Source organism: Sus scrofa, chromosome Y (genome assembly GCF_054392235.1).
Source record: "Sus scrofa isolate SSC_HxYL_T2T_F1_AM1 chromosome Y, Sscrofa_HxYL_maternal_Yorkshire_Landrace_v2.0, whole genome shotgun sequence".
In the NCBI taxonomy this organism is placed as follows: domain Eukaryota; kingdom Metazoa; phylum Chordata; class Mammalia; order Artiodactyla; family Suidae; genus Sus; species Sus scrofa.
This window is the reverse complement of record NC_139402.1, coordinates 13,156,942-13,165,977: the sequence shown is the minus strand read 5'-3', so window position 1 is coordinate 13,165,977 and position 9,036 is coordinate 13,156,942. Positions and strand designations below refer to the sequence as shown.

The 9,036-nt window shown below is 41.2% G+C and overlaps 1 pseudogene; it reads left to right on the top strand.

Moving 5' to 3' along the window:
- The first annotated feature begins 1,377 nt into the window (after window positions 1-1,377).
- On the top strand, window positions 1,378-3,402 carry LOC146394375 (heat shock transcription factor, Y-linked-like; annotated as a pseudogene).
- Window positions 3,403-9,036: the final 5,634 nt, after the last annotated feature.

Here is a 9,036-nt window from a genome sequence, read left to right as displayed (position 1 = left end):
GACTTGCTGTGGAGACCCCCTCCCAGTATGTGGATGCTCAAGTTGGGCAGCAAGAAACAATGACCTGTGGGAAACAACTGCCTGCAGAGCTTAACCTCTTACAGGGAGTAACTGCTCTACATCATGGGACTCGAGCCGTTACACATCCTTTGACCTTCCCCTCCTTCTTCATTGTCCCTGCAACAGATTCCCAGCATGGACTTCAACCACGGATTCCCACCACAGGTGCTTTGTAAGCTTAACACCTCCTTGCAGTGATGCCATCTAGAGCTCAGCCCCTCACTTTCTGATGCCCTAGTGAATACCAATTGGCCTTGTGAATTCCCCTCTCAGCCATCCTAATGAGAAAATATTAGGAATATTGTTTAACACACAGACTACTTACGTAGGATACACAGAAAACTCTATGTGCTAAAATCAGTGATAACAAATCACTGTCAGTTTTTAACAATGTGAAAACATTGTGTATGAATTTTAACGTATTCAATGCAATGGCATATATTATCTTCAGAATGTTGTACACCCATCACTTCTCCAGTTGTGAAATATTGGCCTCAATCCACAAGGAAATCTCATATCCCTTTGGATGGTGCTTCCCAAAATTTCCTCTCCTAACCACAGCATTTATCCCTCTTTCTATATCTCGATGGCTATAGATATTTTGCTTGGTGCCCAGGGACCTTCCATGCCTTGCTCAGTGATAAAGGTTGTGTTTTTGTGTGTGTGTGTTTGTTTCCTTTATTTCTTTTTTTTTAATTTTTATTTTATGGACTGCACCTGGGGCATGCAGAATTTCCCAGGCCAGGGATTGAACCCAGATCACAGCGGTGACAACAACAGATTCTTAACAAGCTAGCTGCTAGGGAAATCCTGGCTAAGATTTTTCTGAATACAGATGCGGCATAGATTCTAGTTATAAACTGGGAAGTGATACATACCATATGTTTCACTTTACTGGTTTTTTTGGTCCCATTTTCCAGGCCTTAATAACAGGCACCAAATGTGTATGTTTATAATAGGGAATTTATGTTTACTTCTGGGATGAAATGGATTTATTTATGTGATGGGTTTTCTTATTTATTAAAAAGATTCCATTGGAATGGGATTTTGCTGACCTCACTTTTGTTAGGGGGGTTACTGTTTAAGTAAGGAGCTCATATTTTATGTTAACTGGACCAATTTCATAGGAAAGTAAGCACTGACTGAAGGTTAGGCTCCGATTGCTAGGAGACCTGTCATCTGACAGCTACTTAGCTTAGCAACCATTGTGATGCATTGGCGATTTTATCTCTGTAGGCTTACCAAAGCAGCATTTAAAACTGCAGAGTTCAAAAAGCATGCTGTTGAGAAGAGTAGCTGCAGAGAAACTAATCTGAGATGGCACATGCTCCTTCAGAAATTCAACCTGTGCCTCCTAAAGATGCACCAACTGGTTCAGAATCCTCCCTTACATCTCCATGGTGTGATAACTCAATCACTGGGGACTTGGACTTGAGGTCTCAGATTGAAGAAACGGCTTTTCGGGCTTTGTCTGAAGGCTCCCTGATAAAATAGCCATGTCGCACATTGTGTGCCTCTGAACCAGATGAAGACAATGATTTTCTTCCTCTGCCCTTTCCCAGAAAACTTTGGAAAACTGCTGAAAGTGATCACTTTAAGTCCACTTGGTGGGAAGCAAATGGAACCTTGATAGTGATTAATGAAGAACGCGTCAAGAAAGAAGTTCTGGAGAGAAAGGGTCCATTCAGAATATTTGAAACTGAGAGTATGAAAAGCTGAGTTTGACAGCTTAACCCCTATGCATTTAATAAGCTGCAAAGGAATTTTCAAAGATCTGCCTCACTAGCTAACTTTCTGGCAGAAGAAAATGAAGTCTGTGCTTGGATCATGGCATTAAGAAATTTCCAGTTACTACATATAGAGGGAGTGTATAAAATTCTCTTTAGACATGTGCAAATAGGTTCATCCATATAGGGTCAAAGTAGACCTTGAAAGTGGGATGAAGTACTGTTCCATTTTTATTATGATGATTATTTTTTGTCTTTTTGCCATTTCCTGAGCCACTCCCATGGCATATGGTGGTTCCCAGGCTAGGGGTTGAATTGGAGCTATAGCCCCTGTCCTCTGCCAGAGCCACAGCAACGTGGGATCCAAGCCACATCTACAAACGATACCTCAGCTCATGGCAACACCAGATCCTTAACCCACTGAGCAAGGCCAGGGATCAAACCTGCAAACCCATGGTTCTAAGGCAGATGCGTTAACCACTGTGCCACGACAGGAACATCCATGTTCAACATTTTTAAATTGAGGATGGCTTGGTCATAAAATATTTGGGATGATAAATCATTGTCCTAGCCTCCTTGAGGCTTGTCAATGAACCTCAAAAAATGCAGGCCACAGAGCCTAATACTATTAATGTAAATATACCCGACATTTTTCCTTGAGGGCAAGAGTTGGCTGTGACCACTAAGAACATTTTTGAAAATATTAGCAATAGACGTGTATTGTTTCATATTAACTCCATATGATGCAAAGAGTCAGATATTATGGTTTCTGTCTCCTCGTGTCTTGGTTTCAAATACCATTAAATAAATTTCTCCTTGGCTTTAGCTGCAGTTCTACCATAATCCAAACTTTAAATGAGGCTGTCCTCAACTGTTGGTAAGGAGGAAAAGAAGAGTCACGTATAAAAATGCTTCTCCAGTATCGGTTTCTCTACTTCAAGGTTGCAGCAAGAAGCACTCTAGAACAGGGCATAAGGTGGATAAACATAATTCTGATTTTGAAGCAGAAACTCGTGGAGAAAATGCATTTTCAACCTCCACAAATTTACATGTGCCTTTAGTAAGAAGGCCTTCTACCAGCCAGAGAATTTCCAATAAAACTACCCCCATGAGAAGTGACGTTTCTTCTACATCATCAGCATCAGCCAGACCACAGGACAAACTGTCGTGGCTCAACATGCTACTTTAAGTCAGTTGACCACGTTTCATACGCACTCACAAAAGAAGCTACTCTCCAGCAAGCGGCCACATTGTGAATTTCATTACAACTACCACTTCCATGTCTCAGTACCACCTTATTTCTCCCTTCCCGAGTGGTTATTTTGGAATCACGGTGAAGCCGTCCCCTTTTCCAACCAGATATCAGAATATACCACCAAGAGAGGGCCCTTTGTCTAACCCTCAACCAACCAACCATCCGTGGTTCCCACTGCCAATGGCCACTGATACCTCTGCTGCCTCTCTCTCAAGGCCAACACCTCCATCCTCTTCATTATTTGAACACCATCCTAATTTTGACCTATCAACGGTCTATAGATTCTGCAGGATAGTGAAGATGAACATTTATGCTTGCAAATGTCAACAATTTCCTGCAATTCCTTTATTTCAAAAATAAACATATATGTTCATCTTCATAGTTGCAATTACTTCATTTATGAAACAATTAAGGGCTGTGTTTCTTTTTCTAAAATGATGTTTATTTTTTCTATCATAGCTTGTTTCCCATGTTCTGTCAAGTTTCTACTGTTGAGCAAAGTGACCCAGGCACACACCACCCCAACCACCCAAGACCCACACCCATACACGTACGTATCCTTTTTTTTTTCACATAACCCTCCGTTGTGCTCCATCAAAATGACTACATGTATTTTCCATTGATTTACAGCATGATCTCATTGCATACCCACTCCACATGCAATACTTTGCACCTTTTCTAACCCCCGATTTCCAGTCCATCACAATCCTGCCGCCTCCCCTTTGGCAACCCAAACACTGTTGTCCACATTCATGAGTTTCGTTCAGGTGGAAAGTTCCACTTGTGCCATCTGTTACAGTCCACACATATGTGATATCGTATTGTATTCGCCTTCCTCTTTCTGAGTAACTTCACTTAGCATGATCTTCTCTAATTCCAGCCATGTTGCTGCAAATGGCATTACTTTGTTCTTTTTTATGGCTGAGTCGGGGTTCCATTGTGTGTATGTGTGTGTATATGGAACACATACACACCACATCTTAGTCCAATCTTCTCAATGGACATTTAGGTTATTTCCCTGTCTTGGCTCTTGTGGACAGTGATGCAATGAACATACATGTGCTTGTGTCTTTTTCAAGGGACGTTTTTTTCCAGCTGTATGCCCAAGAGTGGGATTTCTGGGTCGGTCAGGTACTAGTTCTATACTTACTTTTCTGAAGTATTTCCATGGTGGTTTCCATAATGGTTGTAACAATTGACATTCCTTTCATCAGTGTAGGAGAGTTTCCTTTTCTCCACACCCTCTCCAGCATTTTTTTATGTGTGGACTTGTTAAGGATGGCCATTCTGACAGGTGAGAAAGGTACCTCATAGTAGTTTGTATTTTCACTTCCCTAAGAAACAATGATGTTTAGAATTTTTTATGTGCTTTCTGACCATCTGTATATATATTCTTTCGTGGAATGTCTATGCAGGTCTTTTGCCCCCTATTCCATTGGGTTGTTGGCTTTTTTGTGGTTGAATTGTATAAGGTGTTTTTATATTTTAGAGATTAATCCCTTTTTAGTTGCATGGTCGGAAACAATTTTCTCCCATTGTTAGTTGTCCTTTTGTCTTTTTAGTGGTTTTCAATGCCAGATTGTTTTGTGGTTTTTCCATATTTGAAAATTTTGGTAGTTAGACAGGAATATTTGACATGCCTCCTTGATGATAACGGTTTCAAAAAAGAAAATGCAACTAAGGAAAAAGACAGTGGGAGTTAAGTGATTTCTGAAATAGTCCAGGTTGTATTGAATGGATGCCTAAATTAAGATGGTAGGGAAAGAGGGGCAGATGAAGTTCAGTTTTGAAAGGGAAAATACATATTCTTTATGTAGCATTTTCTCAGCTGCATTATACTCTGTTATTTCAAAGTGAACTTGGATCTTACCTGACAAGATTGTCTTCATTACAAAAATAAATAAATAAATTTCATGGGGTTCCCACCATGGCTAAGAAGTGAACGAACCGAACTAGTGCTGATGAGGAAGTGGCTTCAACCCCTGGCCTCACTCAGGGGGTTTTAAAGACGCAGAGTTGCCGTGAGCTGTGATCAAAGTGCAGATGTTGCTCAGTTCCAGCATTGCTATGGCTGTTTTAGGCCAGCAGACACAGCTCTGGTTTGACCCCTAGCCTGGGATCCTCCATATGCCAAATGTATGGCCCTATAAAGACAAAAAGAAAAAGATAAGCATAAGTTAGAAAATACATTTCATACTCCAAACTACAGCATAGTTTAGCTTCCCCAGGACCCATGTCCATAAGTGCACCATAACTGCAATAATGAAGGCCAATGACATAATCAGCGATTGCATCACCATCAGCACATGGTGGTAGTTTCGAATGAAACATTTACCAAACAAAAAACGAGGGGGTATCATTATTGTTTTAAAATGCTCAAACTCTCCAGGTTAGGTGTGCCTTTATTTCCTCCCCTTTATATTTCCTGGTGCACACTTTTAAGTTATGTTCTTTTATTCCACAAAGAGATGCTTAAATAATTATATTGGTCTTTAATGCCAAACCTTAGCATGGTTAACAAATCCGTTGAAGATGCAGAATCTGTCTGACTTGGCAGCTTCATGTTTCTGTTTCACCAACTTTCTGGAGCCACATTCAGAAAAATTGTTTTCAGTCCTACCAGCAGTCATGTTACAAAGTTTCTTGGAGTTGAAAGTACTTCTCTTTGTCTACAAAAGCAAGGCACTATTGTTGGGGAGGACAAGGGGAGGAGGGGTGAGCCCCAAAGGAATCTCCCTGCTCACATGTGCACAGGCTCTCCGAGAGCAGGTTGCTCACTTGCTTGGGCTACAGCACCCTGGATTCATCTTGGGCAGGCTAGAGGCAGCCAGGCACCTCTGGTGCAGGCTTAGTACAGCAGGGGCTAAGTGAAATGTGGTGCCTCTTGTGTACTCTACAGGCACCAGGGTCAAACCAAATTATTCCTCTCAGAAACCACAGGTCACAGCCTGTGACCACAGTCACCTAAGAGGTCAGAAAACAGAGATGATGCTGCAATTGAGCACCAACAACTGTTGCTCTCACACCCCTATGATCATACTGGCCCTGCAGCTGTCACTGCCAGATGCTCCAGATAGCACCCAGATGCTTGGAAACTGTCCTTTGCCAAGGCCCTGCAACTAGGAGCAGCAGGTGCAGCACCTCCTGTGTGGGCTAAGAGGGACAGGGTGCTTCTTCCCAGCATCTACAGTTGTGAGGCAAACCACCATGGTTACCTCTGACTCCAGAGGTGGGCATGGCCTGCTACCACTTGTGGCCCTAATCATCTCCCAGGGCACCACCGAGGTCATTGTGACCAAACACTGCCTGTTTTTGCTCTCACTACTCTGGGAATACACACACACCCTACTGCTGCCACTACCAAATGCTCCAGGTAGCTTATCATTGTGCATGAAGCTCATTATCACCCCCTCAACCTTGAAACAAGGAGTTACCTGCATCACCTCCTGCAAGTCCTTGCTGCTGCTAAGATAACCAGCACTATCCCTTGCTGCCTTCTCCCAGCAAATACACTCAGCACCCTTGGCATGATAGCCTGCTCACACCAAAGAAAGAAGCAGCAAATGTGCAAACACCATGCTCAAAAATACAGTGTAACAACCCAAAGAATATCAGGAGGTACCCTTGCATAGCTGTAAGCCTCCAAGTGTATTTTGGCTTCCCCAAACTGACAGGAAAAGAAAAACATGGGCAAGGTGAAGACACTCAGGAATAACTCCCAGGGAAGGGACGGGAGAATTCATGGGAAGCAGCAAACAAGGAAACAGAACTTTGGAGGCTGAGAGGCATTGAGTTCAAAAGGGAAGTAGTGGAAATACTGAAAAAATGAAGGCTGATTATCAAGGAGTTAAGAGCAGATAAAAACATTAGTGCAGATTACTTTAGAGAGAACTACAACATATAAGGAAAAATAGAAAAAAAATAGAAAATTCATTTGCAGAGACCCAAACTGAGCTAAAGGCACTAAAGAGCAGGATGACTAGTGCAGAGGAATGAATTAGTGACTTGGAAGGTAGAGTAATGGAAATTACCCAATCAGGACAGCAGACAGAAAGACAAATGAAAAAACACAAAAGCAATATAAGAGATCTATGCAATAATATAAAGCATGCCAATCTATGCATAAATGGCTTTCAAGAAGGAGAAGAAAAGAAGAGATGATAGAAAATATATTGGAAGTAATTATGCCTCAAACTTTCCAAACTCTATGAAAGAGATATCGAGATGCAGTAATCGCAGAAGGCCCCCAACACTTTGAACCCAAATATGCCCACACCAAGACATGTTGCAATAAAAATGGCAAAAGGCGAAGATGGAGAGAGCATTCTAAAGGTAGCAAGAGAGATACAAATCCTTAATTATAAGGGACCTCCCTAAACACAGGATTTCTCTACAGAAACACTACAGGCCTGAAGAAAGTGGAAATATATACTCAACTTTCCAAAAGGAAAAATCTGCAGCCTAGAATACTCTACACAGCAAATGTATCATTACTTTGTGTATGTATTTATTTTTGAATATCATTTAAAATAGAAGGGGAAATAGAGAATTTCTTCAACAAACAAAACCTAACAGAGTACATCAACATTAAAGCCATTCTTAAGGAAATAATGCAAGGGCTTCCCTAAGAAAAGTAAATTAACGTAGAAAAATAAAATATAAAATAAAATAAAATATAAAATATAAAATATAAAATAAAATATAAAATAAAATAGTATAACATAAGTAGTAAGAAATAGGGTGGAAGAAATCCCAAGGGGAAAGTAATCGCTTAAATAAGTCAGAATATAGAACTAATAAATTAATAAATACATAACTACATACATACATACTGTAATAGTGACCATAAACTCAAGGGGCAACTAAAGGACACACATGAAGATATTAATAAAGAACTTCAAAATCATAGAAGGTAGGTAAGGAAAGGAAGAAAATATAGACTCCTATTTTTAAATAAAATATGTTCTAGCCTATATGAATACCAGGCTAAAGCTAGCAGATATAGGGAGAGTTTAGCATACCTAAAAAACAGGGAATCCACAACACAAAACCAAACATTACATTCACATAAAACCAAAAAGAAAAGTACACAAGCATACAATAAATGGAAATCATCCAACCCAAACCAAACAACAGAAAAGGAACAAAGGAGATACAGAGCATCAACTGAAAAACACGGGGAAAGTGGCAATAAATACATCTTTCTCAAGAATTACCTTAAATGCCAATGGACTGAATACTCTGATCAATAGACACAGAGTGTCAGATTGGATAAAAAAGCAAAAACATACAAGCTGCTGTCTACAATGACTCACTTCAGAGCAATGACCTCAAGCAGACTGACATGAGGGAATGGGAAAAGATATTTCATGTCAACGGACAAGAGAGGAAGACAGGAGTTGTGCTAACCATGGCAAACAAAGTAGACTTTGAAGGGAAGGCCACAAAGAAAGATACAGAAGGATGCAATTTCAGGGAGGCAAGATGGTGGGAGAGTACTGGGACACACTTGCCCTTTCCATCATCACAATACAAATAAGCACAACTACACTTAAAACAACTCAAACAGAGCAGCCACGGAACGCTGGCAGAAGAACTGAGACCTCCCAAAACGGTAAGAATCTCTTGACATAACTGGGTAGGACAACAGGAAACAAAGAGAGAGAGGGAAGGGGAATCAGGACTGGACTAGCACTCCTGAGAGGGAGCTCTGAAGGAGAAAGGGAACACATACCCTGGAAAATCGCCTAACCAATGGAAAGGTCAGCCAAGTCGGAGGGATCTCCAAGACTCCAAGAAAAACACAGCAGCATGTCTGAAACCTGGGAAGCAGAGTGAGAGCTGCACAGACCATCTGAACCACACACAGAGACACCAAAGATAGAGATGCTCCGGTGGGGGCTGGGCACCAAGTCCTAGGCTCCAGAGGTCAGTCCCTGGGAGCATGCTGGTGTGGGAGGCATGGAGAGAGCCTAAGGGACTAGAAAGCAGTTT